Genomic DNA, 18948 nt, shown 5'->3' on the forward strand with positions numbered 1-18948 from the left:
TGTTTGTCGTAATTGTTGTGAGTCCCGCCAGCCACGGGGACGTTCCACAGAGTAGGCCAGTTGCTAATTGATAATGAGGAGAAAGCCATTTCAGAAAGCCGCATGACCTGTTCAGTCTCCTGTTCAATGAAGCAAACTCTCCTGTCTCTAAAAGTGCCTTGGCTAACACTCAGTAGCCTATGGTGGCTTGGCTGTAGGTGCTGTTCCACTGCTGTTTAGCACTGGAGTTATACAAGCGGTCAGAGTCAGTCAGGACGGCTCCAGCCTGCAGGTCACTTCCTTGAGAAACACATCAGGCACCTCTTACCACTTCAAATCAAATTGTACTTGTCACACGCGCCGATTACAACAGGTGTAGACCTTACCGTTAAATACTTACAAGCTCTTAACCAACAATGCAGTTAAGAAAATTAGAGTTCATAAAATATTTAGTAAATAAACGAAAGTTTAAAAAAAATCATCCAATCAATCAAAAAGTAACACAAGAAATGCATATAACAATAACGAGGCTATATACAGGGGGTACCGGTACCCAGTCAATGTGCGGGGGTACAGGTTAGTAAAGTGACTATGCATAGATAATAAACAGCGAGTAGCAGCAGTGTAAAAACAAAGGGGGGGGGGGGTCAATGTAAATAGTGCAGATGGCCATTTGATTAGTTGTTCAGCGGTCTTATATCTTGGGGGTAGAAGCTGTTAAGGAGCCTTTTGGACCTCGACTTAGCGCTGCGGTACCGCTTGCCATGCGGTAGCAGAGAAAACAGTCTATGACTAGGGTGACTGGAGTCTTTGACAATTTTTGGGCCTTCCTCTGACACTGCCTGGTATATATGTCCTGGATGTCAGGAAGCTTGGCCCCAGCGATGTACTGGGCCGTACGCACTACCCTCTGTAGCACCTTACGGTCAGATGCCAAGCAGTTGCCATACCAGGCGGCGATGCAACTGGCCAGGAAGCTCTCGAGGGTGCAGCTGTAGAACTTTTTGAGGATCTGGGGACCCATGCCAAATCTTTTCAATGATCTGTGGGGGAAATGTTGTTGTCGTGCCCTCTTCACAACTGTCTTGGTGTGTTTGGACCATGATAGTTTTCCTGTAGTCCATGATTAGCTCCTTTGTCTTGCTCACATTGAGGGAGAAGTTGTTGTCCTGGCACCACACTGCCAGGTCTCTGACCTCCTCCTAATAGGGTGTCTCATCGTTGTCGGTGATCAGGCCTAACACTGTTATGTCGTCAGCAAACTTAATGATGGTGTTGGAGTCATGCTTGGCCACGCAGTCGTGGGTGAACAGGGAGTACAGGAGGGGACTAATCATGCACCCCTGAGGGGTCCCAAGAGGATCAGCGTGGCGGATCTGTTGTTGCCTACCCTTACCACCTGGGGGTGGCCCGTCAGGAAGCCCAGGATCCAGTTGCAGAGGGAAGTGTTTAATCCCAGGGTCCTTAGCTTGCAGCTGCTTCTCTGATTGCTAGGTGAACCAAACACACCAACACGCTTGCACGCACACACACATGCAGACACGCGCTCACACCTGCACACATACACACACATGCCCCCTCCCAAAACAGAATGATGTTCCGAACTGTTTTTCGATTTTCATCAAAGCTTCGTAAGTTATAATAAAATGTCCTTTTTAATAAACTCAGAAACAGATTTCCGTCCCTGTTGTTATCTTGATGCCTTGTGTGTGTGTGTGTGTGTGTGTGTGTGTGTGTGTGTGTGTGCCAGTCGAGGCTGCTGAGGGGAGCACGGCTCATAATAATGGCTGGAACGGAGTCAATGGAATGGCATCAAACGCATGGAAACCATGTGTTTGATTTATTTGAAACATTCCACCTACTCCGCTCCAGCAGTTACCACTAGTCCGTCCTCCCCAATTAAGGTGCCACCAACCTCCTGTGGTGTGCACTCATGTGTTGTTGTGTTCGTGTGCGTGTTTTCTTGTATGTGTGTTTAAAGCGGGTGTTTGTTTTAATAAGTGGTTTGTCAGAAGCTTCTCAGAGACAGACTTGCTCTGCCCTGCTGGAGGACCTGTAAACTGTTTTTTAGTCTTGTTTTGGTAGTATTGACCCCTCTGTAAACTGTGTATTAGTGTTGTTTTGGTAGCATTGACCCCTTTTTAAACTGTATATTAGTGTTGTTTTGGTAGCATTGACCTTTCCGTAAACTTTATATTAATGTTGTTTTGGTGGTACTTACCCCATTGTAAACTGTATATTAGTGTTGTTTTGGTAGCATTGACCTTTCTGTAAACTGTATATTAGTGTTGTTTTGGTAGCATTGACCCTTCTCTAAACTGTACATTAGTGTTGTTTTGGTAGCATTGACCTTTCCGTAAAATGTATATTAGTGTTGTTTTGGTAGCATTGACCTTTCCGTAAACTGTATATTAGTGTTGTTTTGGTAGCATTGACCCTTCTCTAAACTGTATATTAGTGTTGTTTTGGTAGCATTGACCTTTCCGTAAACTGTATATTAGTGTTGTTTTGGTAGCATTGACCTTTCCGTAAACTGTATATTAGTGTTGTTTTGGTAGCATTGACCTTTCCGTAAACTATATATTAGTGTTGTTTTGGTAGCATTGACCTTTCCGTAAACTGTATATTAGTGTTGTTTTGGTAGTATTGACCTTTCCGTAAACTGTATATTAGTGTTGTTTGGTAGTATTGACCCTTCCGTAAACTGTATATTAGTATTGTTTTGATAGTATTGACCCTTCCGTAAACTATATATTAGTGTTGTTTTGGTAGTATTGACCCTTCCGTAAACTGTATATTAGTGTTGACTTTGGTAGCATTGACCCCTCTGTAATCTGTATATTAATGTTGTGAATGATGGTAGCATTGACCCCTCTGTAATCTGTATATTAGTGAAGTCAATGCCGGTAGTGTTGCCTGCTCTGTAAACTGTAGTGTTGACTTTTGGACAGATGGTTGACCATGGGTTGAACCAAGCTGATGTTTAAAGCAGGGATTAGGGATCCTTCTCTCCTCTCCTCTCTCCTCACTTTCTCTCCTCTCTTCCTCTCCTCTCCTCTCCTCTCTCAGGCTTAATAGAAAGGGCCTGATTGTGATCTGAATACAGAGCACACCATCAAAGGAACCCAATGGGCAGTGCTCTGAAAAGAGTGCACACACACACACACACACACACACACACACACACACACACACACACACCGTGCATATTGTATTCTCCATACATGTGTTTGCATGCATACATATACATTTTGAACCTACATATACAGTAGTATCACTCATTCACATCAATGAGGGAGACACACACACAAACACACACCAGCCAAAACCCAGCTCATCCAGATGACGCAGAGCTCAGCAGACGTGACACCTCAACTGTGCTCTCTGACACCTCAAGTCCCCCTGGCTAAATCTCCATGGTGATATTAGACTAGAATAGGATAGAACTCCCCACTTTCACTCCACTTCCCTAACTGACCCGTTTCAGTCCTGCTGATCGGGATCCCATCATATGACTGAACCTTTGGTTTTACCTACTTATCCACCCCTCCTGTCTCTCACTCCCGCTATACCTCTCTCTCGCCCTCTCTCTCTATATACATATATCTCTCTTTCTGTCCCTCTATACCTCTCTCTCGCCCTCTCTCTCTGTATATATATATTATATATATATCTTTCTGTCCCTCTACACCTCTCTCTCGCCCTCTCTCTCTATATATATTTATATATATATATCTTTCTATCCCTCTATACCTCTCACTTAATTTCACCCCCCCAGCCCTCGATCCCCTGCTCTCTATTCCCATCTCTCTGCATCCCTCTGGCTTCTCTCCCACTTTCTCCATCCTTTCTATCTCTCCGTCCGCCGCCGCTCTCCCAGACCGTGTCCAGTGTCTTACCACAGAGAGCCATATCTACACTGGGAGAAGAGGAGAAGATTGAGCCACTGAGCAGAGTTTCCTATTATTGATAATGAGCTTAAAAGAGCTTGAGGATATTGAGGCAGAACATTCTGGGATTTTTTTTTTTTTACAGTTTTTGCCTAAGGATGGTTTCTCCAACTCTCTCTATCAAGCTCTCTCTTTCTCTCAAAGCACACACACATGCAGGCACGAACGCACGCACGCACGCACACACACACACACGCACACACACTGTCATGTGTCACTTCCAAAAAAGAGATGTATAGAGCAGGAACAGAGGGAGTGAGAGGGAGAGCACAGTACAGCTCCACTGATGCAGTGTGACCCAGTTACAGACAAACACTTTTAAACAAGGTGGCTGAGTGTTTAGCCATGTCCTTTTGATCTCTTTCACCCTGTGGTCACTGGCACTTTAGAAGATTGCAATTGCAGTAGCATTTACTTTCTTACGATAAGGTAGTTTCATTTTACAGTATTGTACTTCTCTCTCCCATCTCTACCACTGAATTACAGTAGCTACTGTCTGTATCTGTGTGTTTGGGTACTATACACTACATGACCAAAAGTATCTGGACACCTGCTCGTCGAACATCTCATTCCAAAATCCTGGGCATTAATATGGTGTTGGTCCCCCCTTTGCTGCTATAACAGCCTCCACTCTTCTGGGAAGGATTTCCACTAGATGTTGGAACATTGCTGCGGGGACTTGCTTCTATTCAGCCTCGAGCATTAGTGAGGTCGGGCACTGATGTTGGGCGATTAGGCCTGACTCGCAGTCTGCGTTCCAATTCATCCCAAAGGTGTTCGATGGGGTTGAGGTCAGGGCTCTGTGCAGGCAAGTCAAGTTCTTCCACACCGATCTCGACAAACCATTTATGTATGAATCTCACTTTGTGCACGGGCGTATAGTCATGCTGAAACAGGAAAGGGCCTTCCCCAAACTGTTGCCACAAATTTGGAAGCACAGAATCATCTAGAATGTCATCGTACGCTGTAGCTTTAAGGTTTCCCTTCATTGGAACTAAGGGGCCTACCCCGAACCATGAAAAACAGCCCTAGAACATTATTCCTCCTCCATCAAACTTTACAGTTGAAACTATACATTGGGGTAGGTAGCGTTCTCCTGGCATCCGCCAAACCCAGATTTGTCCGTCGGACTGCCAGATGTTGAAGCGTAATTCATCACTGCAGAGAACGCGTTTCCACTGCTCCAGAGTCCAATGGCGGGTGGCTTTACACCACTGCAGCGGACGCTTGGCATTGCTCATGGTAATCTTAGGATTGTGTGCAGCTGCACGGCCATGGAAACCAATTTCATAAAGCTCCCAACGAACAGTTCTTGTGCTGATGTTGCTTCCAGAGGCAGTTTGAAACTCGGTTGTGAGTGTTGCAACCGAGGACAGACAATTTTTACGCGCTGCGCGCTTCAGCACTTGAAATCAAATCAAATCAAATCAAATTTATTTATATAGCCCTTCGTACATCAGCTGAAATCTCAAAGTGCTGTACAGAAACCCAGCCTAAAACCCCAAACAGCAAGCAATGCATGTGAAAGAAGCACGGTGGCTGGGAAAAACTCCCTAGGAAAAACTCCTGAGAAAGGCCAAAAACCTAGGAAGAAACCTAGAGAGGAACCAGGCTATGAGGGGTGGCCAGTCCTCTTCTGGCTGTGCCGGGTGGATATTATAACAGAACATAGTCAAGATGTTAAAATGTTCGTAAATGACCAGCATGGTCAAATAATAATAATCATAGTAATTGTCGAGGGTGCAACAAGCACGTCCGGTGAACAGGTCAGGGTTCCGTAGCCGCAGGCAGAACAGTTGAAACTGGAGCAGCAGCATGGCCAGGTGGACTGGGGACAGCAAGGAGTCATCATGCCAGGTAGTCCTAGGGCTCAGGTCCTCCGAGAGAAAGAAAGAAAGAGAATTAGAGAGAGCATATTTACATTCACACAGGACACCGGATAAGACAAGAGAATACTCCAGATGTAACAGACTAACCCTAGCCCCCCGACACATAAACTACTGCAGCATAAATACTGGAGGCTGAGACAGGAGGGATCAGAAGACACTGTGGCCCCATCCGATGATACCCCCGGACAGGGCCAAACAGGCCGGATATAACCCCACCCACTTTGCCAAAGCACAGTGGGTGGGGACTGTCCCATTCTGAGCTTGTGTGGCCTACCACTTCCCGGCTGAGCTGTTGTTGCTCCTAGATGTTTACACTTCACAATAACAGGACTTACAATTGATCGGGGTCACTCTAGCAGGGCAGAAATTTGACAAACTGACTTGTTGGAGAGGTGGCATCCTATGACGGTGCCACGTTGAATGTCTCTGAGCTATTCAGTAAGGCCGTTCTACTGCCAATGTTTGTCTATGGAGATTGCATAGCGGTTTGCTCGATTTTATACACCTGTCAGCAACAGGTGTGGCTGAAATAGCCGAATCTACTAATTTGAAGGGGTGTCTACATACTATTGCATATACGTATAGTGTAGCTATACTATCAGAGCTCTTTCATCTCTCTCTTCTTCTTAAGAAAAAGCCTTATATGAAAGGCCCTATGCAAACTTTGGCTCACTCCATATCACTATCTATTTTCACTCCTAACCATCCTCCTCTCTGCTCTATCAAATCAAGCTTTATTTATGCAGCACATTTCAGACATGGATACAACTCTATTGCGCTTCACAGGAAAAAACATACATAAAAAAAAAAAAATCAAAATGTAAACAGAAATATTTACCACATAACAAACATCAGAGGAAAAAACCCGAAAAGAATAACAATAAAAACGGAAAGCCCATAAAGCACCCCAAGGAAAAGCAGAGCTAAAAGGTTGTGTTTTAAGATCCCTTCTGAATATGTCCACAGTTTTTTTTTATTGTGCAAATGTATTAAAAAAACAGAAATACCTTATTTACATAAGTATTCAGACCCTTTGCTATGAGACTCAAAATTGAGCTCAGGTGCATCCTGTTTCCATTGCTCATCCTTGAGATGTTTCTACAACTTGATTGGAGTCCACCTGTGGTAAATTCAAATGATTGGACAGGATTTAGAAAGGCACACACCTGTCTATATAAAGTCCCATAGTTGACAGTGCATGTCAAAAACCAAGCCGTGAGGTCGAAGGAATTGAGACAGGATTGTGTCCTGGCACAGATCTGGGGAAGGGTACCAAAATATTTCTGCAGCATTTAAGGTCCCCAAGAACACAGTGGCCTCCATCATTCTTAAATGGAAAAAGTTTGGAACAACCAAAACTCTTCCTAGAGCTGGCCGCCCAGCCAAACTGAGCAACCAGGGTGAAGGAGGAGGGCCTTGGTCAAGAAGGTGACCAAAAACCCAATGGTCACTCTGACAGAGCTCCAGAGTTCCTCTGTGGAGATGGGATAACTTTCCAGAAGGACAACCATGTCTTCAGTACTCTACCAATCTGGCCTTTATAGTAGAGTGGCCAGACGGTAGCCACTCCTCAGTAAAAGGCACCCAAAGGACTCTCAGATCATGAGAAACAGGATTCTCTGGTCTGATTAAATCAAGATTGAACTCTTTAGCCTGAATGCCAAGTGTCACGTATGGAGGAAACCTGGCACCATCCTTACAGTAAAGTATGGAGGTGGCAGCATCATGCTGTGGAGATGTTTTTCAGTGGCAGGGACTGGGAGACTAGTCAGGATTGAGAGAAAGATGACCGGAGCAAAGTACAGAGAGATCCTTGATGAAAACCTGCTCCAGAGCGCACAGGACCTCAGACTAGGGCAAAGGTTCACCTTCCAACAGGGCAACAACCCTAAGCACACAGCCAACAGAATGCAGGGGTGGCTTCGAGACAAGTTTCTGAAAATCCTTGAAAGGCCCTGCCAGAGCCTTGAATCCGATTGAACATCTCTGAAGAGACCTAAAAATAGCTGTGCAGCAATGCTCCCTATCCAACCTGACAGAACTTGAGAGGATCTACAGAGAAGAATGGGAGAAACTCCCTGATTACAGGTGTGCCAGGCTTGTAGCGTCATACCCAAGAAGACTCGAGGCTGTAATCTCTGCCAAAGGTTCTTCAGCAAAGTACTGAGTAAAGGGTCTGAATACTTAAGTAAATGGTTAGTTTAATCCATTTTAGAATAAGTCTGTACGGTAGCAAAATGTTGAAAAAGTCAAGGGGTCTGAATACTTTCCGAGTGCACTGTAACTAAAAAGCATGTCTGACATGTATTTGGGGTGCACAATTGTGGATTGATTTAAAAACCAATAGAATAATCTTAAAACCTCTATGGCGGGACGAATTCGTCCCACCTACGTAACAGCCAGTTGAATCCTGTGGCGCGATTTTCAAAACGTTTGAAATGCTATTACTTCAATTTCTCAAACATATGACTATTTTACAGCTATTTAAAGACAAGACTCTCGTTAATCTAACCACACTGTCCGATTTCAAAAAGGCTTTACAACGAAAGCAAAACATTAGATTATGTCAGCAGAGTACCCAGCCAGAAATAATCAGACACCCATTTTTCAAGCTAGCATATAATGTCACAAAAACCCAGAAGACAGCTAAATGCAGCACTAACCTTTGATGATCTTCATCAGATGACACACCTAGGACATTATGTTATACAATACATGCATGTCTGTTCAATCAAGTTCATATTTATATCAAAAACCAGCTTTTTACATTAGCATGTGACGTTCAGAAAAAGCATACCCCCCGCAAACTTCCGGGGAATTTACTAACAATATACTAAATTACTCACGATAAACGTTCACAAAAAGCATAACAATTATTTTAAGAATTATAGATACATTACTCCTCTATGCACTCGATATGTCCGATTTTAAAATAGCTTTTCGGATGAAGCACATTTTGCAATATTCTAAGTACATAGCCCAGCCATCACGGGCTAGCTATTTAGACACCCACCCAGTTTAGCCTTCACCAAAATCACATTTCCTATAAGAAAAATGGTCTAACCTTTCCTGTTCTTCGTCAGAATGCACTCCCAGGACTTCTACTTCAATAACAAATGTAGGTTTGGTCCCAAATAATCCATAGTTATGTTCCATCAGCGACGTTTTGTTCGTGCGTTCTAGACACTATCAGAATGGTAAATCACGGTCGTGCGCATGGCGCATAACGTGACAAAAAAATTCTAAATATTCCATTACCGTATTTCGAAGCATGTCAACCGCTGTTTAAAATCAATTTGTATGCCATTATTCTCGTAAAAAAGCGATAATATTCCGACCGGGAATCTGCAATCTGCGGGGTCGAATCGGGCACGCGCCTAATTCCATTGTCCTCTGATGGGCCACTTGGAAAAGGCGATAATGTGTTTCAGCCTGAGGCTGCCTCGTCATCGTTCATGTTTTTCCCGGGCTCTGAGAGCCTATTGGAGCCGTAGGAATTGTCACATTACAGCTAAGATCCTGACTCTTCAATAAACAGAAGCAAGAACAACAACACCTTGTCAGACAGGGTACTTCCTGCATGAAACCTTCTCAGGTTTTTGCCTGCCATAGGAGTTCTGTTATACTCACAGACACCATTCAAACAGTTTTAGAAACTTTAGGGTGTTTTCTATCCATATATAATAAGTATATGCATATTCTAGTTACTGGGTAGGATTAGTAACCAGATTAAATCGGGTACGTTTTTTATCCGGCCGTGTAAATACTGCCCCCTAGCCCCAACAAGTTAAAATGTATTCTAAAACAGGCAGACAGTGAGGAGACTTTAAATCTGTGTAATGTATGCTCTCTGTCTGGTCTTGGTCACTACTCGTGCTGCAGCATTGTGTATGTTTTGTAGTTGACTAATGGCTTTCTTGGGTAGACCAGACAGGAGAGCATTACAGTAGTCAAGCCTGCTTGTAATAAAAGTATGGTTGAGTCTCTCTGTATCAGCCTGAGAGAGAATGTTCCTCAGGTGGTAAAAATCTATTTTGGTCACATTCCTAATGTGTGATTCGAAATTGAGTTTGCAATCTAAACTGACGCCTAGGTTTTTAACCTGGTATTTTATACCTGGCGTTGGCTAATGGAGATCCTAATAAAACAACGTGTGACCAGATTCTCTCTCTGTGCTTCGGTTTCAATAATATGTACCTCGGTCTTGTCTTGATTTAGCTGGAGGAAGTAGTGATTCATCCAAGTATTTAAATCACCAATACACTCTAATAATTTATCCGTCGAAGCTAAAGTCCGCGTGTGACACAGAAATGTTCATTTGTGTATCATCTGTGTAGCACTGAAAATCAATTCTGTGCTTTCTGATAATGCTGTCAAGAGGTAACATAGACCCAAAATTTAACCTAGTGGAACGCCACATGTGATATCTATTTTCTCTGAGTTACGTTCACCAAGGTTGACAAAAAAACTCTCGAACAGTTAAATAGGTCCTAAACCAATTTAGAACTGGACAAGAGAGGCCAACCCACAACCAAGTCTGTCTAGAACAGTGTTTCCTAAACTTGGTCCTCAGGATCCCAAGGGGTGCACTTTTTTGTTTTTGCCCTAGCACTACACAGCTGATTCAAATAATCAACTAATCATCAAACTTTGATTTGAATCAGCTGTGTAGTGCTAAGGCAAAAACCAAAACGTGCCCCCCTTGGGGTCCTGAGGATCGAGTTTGAGAAACGTTGGTCTAGAAGGACGTCATGGTCAACAGTGTTGAATGTAGCACTTACATTCAATTGTACAAGGACAGAGAGCTGTTTGGCATCTAAGTGTTGGCTCTAAGATAATTTACCACTTTAAGAAAGGCTGTCTGTGCTGTGGTGGGCACGAAAATCAGATAGAAATTTGAGCTATTTAAAAACCAATTTCTCCAGAATTTTATTTAATAATGGAAGTTTGGCAATTGGCCGAAAATTGCTAAGAGCTGAAGAATCGAAATAACTTTTTTTCAGAAGGGGTTTCACCATAGCAGTTTTTAGTGCAGTGGGAAAAGTGCCTGTGAACAGGGAGAGATTAACAATAGTTTGCTTGACTAATACCCAGCCTAATGTTTCTTATCTTTGTCGCACTGCTTTGCTTTATCTTGGCCAGGTCGCAGTTGTAAATGAGAACCTATTCTCAACTGGACTGCCTGGTTAAATAAAGGTGAAATAAAAAAAAAAATAATAATAAATATTATCTCAGAAATATGCCGGGGTAAGATTTATCAGGCCATCAATGGTCGAAAAGAGCACTCTTGAATTATTCAGATTATTACTGATCAAGTTAGAAAAATTTGTCCGTCCGGAATTTTGAATTGCCTTGTTGTATATATCAAATTGCTGTCTCAGGATATCATAATAGACCTGCAACTTCTTCCGCTCTAACTTTCTGCAATTTCTCTTTAATTGATTTGTTTCCTCACTCATCCATGGGGCTATCCATTTGGATGTGGCCTTTTTTAATCCTATGGAGCCAGAGCCTTGAGCCTGACTCCTGCCTGACACAGACCGACTGCTCTGTAAATAGACTGTAGAGACTAGATGAGTTTATGATAGATCACTATGGGAGAGAGAGAGAGAGAGAGAAGAGAAGGGTGAGATACAGTGGAGATAAAGAGGAGAGTGTTTTATGGCTTTGTTGGGTGTGAATAGCAGCTGCACTCATTTTAAGAAAGCAGTGCACTGTCTGGCTGTCTGTCTGGCTTTACACCGCTGCAGCACAGCAGCCAAAGGCATTCATAGCTTTTAGACTACAGACAACGCTGCTCTTTCATCTGGGAGGCAGCAGGTATAGTGAACATTTTGCAGCAGTAAGATGGGTGAAAGCAGAAAGCATCTGTGGAATTTTACAAGTGATTTGATGGAGGATATATTGTGAAAGTATTTAGGGTTTAATTGAAGGTATTTAGCAATGGGTTTCACCTTTTATAGGCTACTGTATAAGCTTATCCCAGTGTTGGCCCCAGCCCTATTTCCAACACTGGCCCTTACTCTCTGCCTCCACCCATCCTACAGCTACAGTGGCTTGCGAAAGTATTCACCCCCCCCCCCCCCCCCCCGTGGCATTTTTCCTATTTTATTGCCGTACAACCTGAAATTAAAATCGATTTTTGGGGGTTTGTATCATTTTATTTACACAAAAAGCCTACCACTTTGAAGATGCTAAATAGTTTTTATGAAACAAACACGAAAAAAGACAAATAAACTGAACTTGAGCGTGCATAACTATTCACCCCCCCCCAAAAAAAAGTCAATACCTTGTAGAGCCACCTTTTGTAGCAATTGCAGCTGCAAGTCTCTTGGGGGTATGTCCCTATAAGCTTGGCACATCTAGCCACTGGGATTTTTGCCCATTCTTCAAGGCAAAACTGCTCCAGCTCCTTCAAGTTGGATGGGTTCCGCTGGTGTACAGCAATCTTTAAGTCATACCACAGATTCTCAATTGGATTGAGGTCTGGGCTTTGACTAGGCCATTCCAAGACATTTAAATGTTTCCCCTTAAACCACTCGTGTGTTGCTTTAGCAGTATGCTTAGGGTCATTGTCCTGCTGGAAGGTGAACCTCAGTCCCAGTCTCAAATCTCTGGAAGACTGAAACAGGTTTCCGTTAAGAATTTCCCTTTATTTAGTGCCATCCATCATTCCTTCAATTCTGACCAGGTTTCTCAGTACCTGCAGATGTAAAACATCCCCACAGCATGATGCTGCCAACCACCATTCTTCACTGTGGGGATGGTGTTCTCGGGTGATGTGAGGTGTTGGGTTTGTGCCAGACATAGCATTTTCCTTGATGGCCAAAAAGCTCAATTTTAGTCTCATCTGACCAGAGTACCTTCTTCCATATGTTTGGTCGAGTCTCCCACATGCCTTTTGGCGAACGCCAAACATGTTTGCATATTTCTTTCTTTAAACAATGGCTTTTTTCTGGCCACTCTTCCGTAAAGCCCAGCTCTGTGGAGTGTACGACTCAAAGTGGTCCTATGGACAGATACTCCAATCTCCGCTGTGGAGATTTGCAGATCCTTCAGGGTTATCTTTGGTCTCTTTGTTGCCTCTCTGATTAATGCCCTCCTTGCCTGGTCCGTGAGTTTTGGTGGGCGGCCATTTCTTGGCAGGTTTGTTGTGGTGCCATATTCTTTCTATTTTTTTCTAATTGATTTAATGGTGCTCCGTGGGATGTTCAAAGTTTCTGATATTTCTTTATAACCCAACCCTGATCTGTACTCCATAATGTTGTCCCTGACCTGTTTGGAGAGCTCCTTGGTCTTCATGGTGCCCCTTGCTTAGTGGTGTTGCAGACTCTGGGGCCTTTCAGACTGGTGTATATATACTGAGATCATGTGACACTTAGATTGCACACAGGTGGACTTTATTTAACTAATTATGTGACTTCTGAAGGTAATTGGTTGCACCAGATCTGATTTAGGGGCTTCATAGCAAAGGGGGTAAATACATACTGTATGCACACAGCACTTTTAATTTTTTTAATTTTTTAGAATTTTTTGAAACAAGTTATTTTTTCATTTTACTTCACCAACTTGGAATATTTTGTGTATGTCCATTTCATGAAATCCAAATAAAACTCCATTTAAATTACAGGTTGTAATGCAACAAAATAGGAAAAACACAAAGGGGATGAATACTTTTGCATGGCACTGTATCTCCAGTCATAGTCCTGGCCAAAGTCCTTGCCTATAGGGAGTGGCAGGAGTGGCTTCCTGGGAGGTGTCTTTCCTCAGATGGAGCTTACCGGACAAAGAGTACACACACACACACACACACACACACACACACACACACACACACACACACACACACACACACACAATGGAGGCACAGTGGGGCAGATCCAGGCTGCACCACATACACACAATCATACACACCCCTCCCACTGCATGCGGAGAGAAGGAGAAGGGGGGGTTACAGTCAATCACGCGGGGAGGGAGAGCAAGGGAGCAAAAGAGAGAGAAAAGGCTGCAAGATCCCCTGCTCTGAGCATTGTGTACGGGCACGCTTACACGAAGTCACAAACATGCAGAGATTGAGAGAGGAGAGGCTGTGTCCCACTTCAGAGAGGGCACAGGAAATAGGACAGCCTCTGTACCAATAGAGAGAGAGAAGGGAGAGAAAAAAGGAAAACCAGAGAGAGAGAGAAGGGAGAGCGAGTGAGAGCATTGTAGCACTGATTCTCCGCCCCTCACCTCAAAGTAGCAGCAGCAAGAAAGAGAGGGAGAGAAAGGGAGAAGGAGGAAGAGAGCCACAAGGAAAACAGAGAGAAGGAGCAAGTACTCTGTAGTGGGAAGGGAAAATTGTGCTTTGAGAAAGCTCTGCTCTACACTCCTCCGGTCCTCCCTCTTTTAATTTGCTCCGGCACAAGCTCCGGCTCTTCCTCTCTCTCTCCGTCTATCTGCCAGCGTTGTTCGATTGTTCCGGGGAATTCTGACCATGCCTGGTGAGTGCCCTGTGTTCTGCTGCTTATCACATGTCACTCACACTGCATTGTGTGCGTTCAGGCTTTCAATGGTGTGATTGTATGAGTGTCTATGGAAACAAACTAGGGACAGTAAAGGAGAAGGGGTTTTATTGAGATGCCGGGGTTTATTCCAGCGTCCGTCCTGTTATTTTGCGGTGCGCTGTCCTCTCTCTCAAATTAATTCATTTCAATGAGCTTTATTGGCATGACAAGATATTACATTATTTGACAAATAAAACATCTAGGAACATAATTAAACGAGGAATTGAGGAAATTAAAATATCCCATCTCTGTTATAGGACTAGGTGTCACTGTAAAAACAGTGTAGTGCACAATTGTATTCAACATGATCGGCAGTCAGCTCTTGTTATGGAATCACATACTTATAGATATGGAATAACATAATAATCTACTGCACTGTATATGAGTCGCACGAACTAACACCTTCCCACTGTCTGATAAGGACCTGAGCTCTTGGGGTTTGAATGAGAACCAGTGTCAGTGGTGCTATACCACATAAATGGTGTGTGTGTGTGTGTGTGTGTGTGTGTGTGTGTGTGTGTGTGTGTGTGTGTGTGTGTGTGTGTGTGTGTGTGTGTGTGTGTGTGTGTGTGTGTGTGTGTGTGTGTGTGCGTGTGTGTGTGAGAGAGAGAGCCCCGCTAACAGAAATCAGATGACTGGCCACCGGTTGCCGTTCTGGAAGTCATTATCGTTGTCATGATGCCCCTTTGACCCTTAGCAAGGGAACAGAGAGAGAGCGGTACATATACCGCTGGGGAGGAGAGTGACCGCTAATTTCATTTACAGAGACACTGTCTCTTTCGTTCAGGAGAGGAGAGGAGGAGATGATGGGAAATGCTACCGTTGCTGGTTGAGCTAACCGCCGATCTGTCTGTTCCCTCTCTCTCTCCGTCCCCAGTCTGTCTGTTACTAATTGAGCAATAAACCCAGTCTTTATGTCCGTTGTTCAGAGAGAGCAAGGTCTTTTTAATCTCTCAGAAATACCATATTAGAGTTATTGGTTGGTATAATTCAGAGATGGTGATGTACATAAATCTATAGGAAGTATTCTTACTCAGAAGAATCATGTTTTATGTTGATTCAATATATTTGTTGTACTTTCATTTTGTTCAATTCTCTATTCTAGTTAGTTTGATTATTTTTGTGTCCTATTCCAAATAAATTGTTTGTATAATAGTGTTGTTGTTTATATTGTACCAATGCACTGTTAATATAAGGTGTTCATTGTAAGGACACACAAAGTTGTGATTGATTTGTTTTTATTCATCAAAGATAAATAATTACCAGAGACGCACAGCAGAACGCTAACGTCAATTATCCCTCAGTGTAATAAAAACAGAGACAACACAGACAACGAATAACCATCAAACAATGGATCCTAAAGGCACATTCTAAAGGCAACAACGAACAATCATTCTTTGGTGTAGTGACTGTCTGGGTAAACGTTAGCTTAGAGATATCTGAAATTCTGAATTGAACGTGAGAGGACAGGATAGGAGGGGAGCGGAAAGGAAAGGAGAGCAGAGGGGTGAGGAGAGGAGAGCTCGGCTGGTAGTGCTGTTTGTTTGTTGCCTGCTGTGTCTGTGATGCCCTTACGACTATCATCATCGGGATTGGCTGCCATTCAGATTAAGCGGCAGCATAGTTTGATGCGGTGTTGTTCATCTCCAAACATACTGGACAAAAACATAAATGCAACATGCAACAATTTCAAAAAGTCATAGTTCATATAAGGAAATAAGTCAATTGAAGTAAACAAATAATGGATTTCACTACTGAGCAGGGTCGCAGCCATGGGTGGGCCTGGGAGGGCATAGGCCCACCCACTGGGGAGCCAGGCCCAGACAATCAGAATTAGTTTATCCCCACAAAAGGGCTTTATTACAGACAGAAATACTCCTCAGCACCCGCCCACCCTCCCCTCAGACAATCCTGCAGATGAAAAACCCGGATGTGGAGGTCCTGGGCTGGCGTGGTTACACGTGGTCTGCGGTTGTGAGGCCGGTTGGGTATACTGACAAATTCTCTAAAACGATGGTAGATAAATGAACATTGAATTATCTGGCAACAGCTCTAATGGACATTCCTGCAGTCATCATGACAATTGCACGCTCCCTCAAAACTTGAGACATCTACATTATGGCATTGTGTTCGTATCAGCTTCTTGATATGCCACACCTGTCAGGTGGATGGATTATCTTGACAAAGGCTAAAATGCTCACAAAATTTGAGAGAAATACACTGTTTGTGCTTATGTAAACTTTCTGGGATCTTTCATTTCAGCTCATGAAACATGGGACCAACTCTTTACATGTTGCGTTTAAATGTTACAGGTATGTTTACACTGGACACTGACTGTAGCCTACAGAAGTCTGTATGTCAGTAGCTCACACATTAATCAGAACTAGAAGGAGATGCTGTACATCTTAACTGCTGGCAGGTGTATACTTTGTGTGTGTTTGTGTGCACATGTGTGTGCGTGCGTTTCATAAGACTGTAGGTACATGTATATGAGTGTGACTGCATGTGCATGTGTGCGCTTGTTTACCAATGTAGAGAGACAGTGAGATCTCGCTAACCGACAGCCAAGTGAGAAAATGGGAGAGTGAGAGAAAGAGCCGTAAGTCATTTTCACAACCTTACACATACAGTGGCAGAATATGCAAGGGCGAGACGGCATGAACATGGAGATTAGAGGGAGAGAGTCAAGGAGAGACGAAAGCAAAGAAAATGGATTGGAGATGAGAGAGATGAAAGGACGTGTACGTTTTGATGTGCATTCTTAATATCCTATCATTTTGAAATGGTAGATGTGAAGAGATCGGGAGGGAGAAACAAGGAGAACGGGATCAGAAGAGGGCTGTTGGTACTAATGATAAAACATCTTTAATATGAAGTGAAAGAGGTATTCACTTTGATGTGAATGAATATGTTGCGTGATAGAGAGAAACAGAGACAGAGAGACAGTGCGCCATAATCGGAGGGCCTGTTGTCCGGACCTCTGGCAGTCTCTATGGGGGTGCCACAGGGTTCAATTCTCGGGCCGACTCTTTTCTCTGTATACATCAACGATGTCCCTCTTGCTGCTGGCGATTCTCTGATCCACCTCTACCCAGACGATACCATTCTGTATACTTCTGGCCCTTCTTTGGACACTGTGTTAACCTCTCTAGGGTATGTGGGACGAAATCGTCCCACCTACTCAACAGCCAATGGAATCCCGTGGCGCGATATTCAAATACCTTAGAAATGCTATTACTTCAATTTCTCAAACATATGACTATTTTACACCATTTTAAAGACAAGACTCTCGTTAATCTAACCACACTGTCCGATTTCAAAAAGGCTTTACAACGAAGCAAAACATTAGATTATGTTAGCAGAGTACCCAGCCAGAAATAATCAGACACCCATTTTTCAAGCTAGCATATAATGTCACATAAACCCAAACCACAGCTAAATGCAGCACTAACCTTTGATGATCTTCATCAGATGACACTGCTAGAACATTATGTTATACAATACATGCATGTTTTGTTCAATCAAGTTCATATTTATATCAAAAACAGCTTTTTACAGCATGTGACGTTCAGAACTAGCATACCCACCGCAAACTTCCGGTGAATTTACTAAATTACTCACGATAAACGTTCACAAAAAACATAACAATTATTTTAAGAATTATAGATACAGAACTCCTTTATGCAATCGATATGTCCGATTTTAAAATAGCTTTTCGGCAAAAGCAAATTTTGCAATATTCTGAGTAGATAGCTCGCCATCACGGGCTAGCTATTTTGACACCCACCAAGTTTGGCACTCACCAAACTCAGATTTACTATAAGAAAAATTGGATTACCTTTGCTGTTCTTCATCAGAATGCACTCCCAGGACTTCTACTTCAATAACAAATGTTGGTTTGGTTCAAAATAATCCATAGTTATGTTCAAATATCCTCTGTTTTGTTCGTGCGTTCAAGACACTATCCGAAGGGTAACGAAGGGTGATGCGCCCGGCGCGTATCGTGACAAAAAAATTCTAAATATTCCATTACCGTACTTCGAAGCATGTCAACCACTGTTTAAAATCAATTTTTATGCGATTTTTCTCGTAAAAAAGCGATAATATTCCGACCGGGAAACCCTGTTTTCGTTCAAAGACTGAAAATCTAAAATGGACTCTTCACGTCCACGCGGGCCCCCGTCTCATTGTTCTCAGATCGACCACTTACCAAATGCGCTACTGTTTTTCAGCCATGGCCTGCAAAGTCATCATTCAATGTTCTGCCGCCTTCTGAGAGCCTATGGGAGCCGTAGGAAGTGTCACGTTACAGCAGAGATCCTCAGTTTTCAATAAAGAGAGTGTAGAAGGCCAAGAAATGGTCAGAGAGGGCACTTCCTGTTTGGAATCTTCTCAGGTTTTTGCCTGCCATATGAGTTCTGTTATACTCACAGACACCATTCAAACAGTTTTAGAAACTTTAGGGTGTTTTCTATCCAAATCAAACACTTATATGCATATTCTAGTTTCTGGGCAGGAGTAATAACCAGATTAAATCGGGTACGTTTTTTATCCGGCCGTGCAAATACTGCCCCCTACCCTAGA

The 18948-nt window shown here is 43.2% G+C and overlaps 1 protein-coding gene across 4 annotated transcripts in view; it reads left to right on the forward strand.

Moving 5' to 3' along the window:
• Positions 1–18948, forward strand: part of LOC115203862 (disabled homolog 2-interacting protein) — a 197773-nt gene that overhangs the window by 90057 nt on the left and 88768 nt on the right. The window contains exon 1 of one of the 4 annotated variants that reach the window (XM_029768919.1): positions 13642–14301. The exons of the other annotated variants lie outside the window; for them this stretch is intronic. The gene's annotated coding sequence lies outside the window, so the exon portion shown is untranslated. Of the gene's footprint in view, positions 1–13641; positions 14302–18948 lie in introns of those variants that run through there. 4 annotated transcript variants of the gene reach the window in all.

This window comes from Salmo trutta, chromosome 12, assembly GCF_901001165.1.
Source record: "Salmo trutta chromosome 12, fSalTru1.1, whole genome shotgun sequence".
In the NCBI taxonomy this organism is placed as follows: domain Eukaryota; kingdom Metazoa; phylum Chordata; class Actinopteri; order Salmoniformes; family Salmonidae; genus Salmo; species Salmo trutta.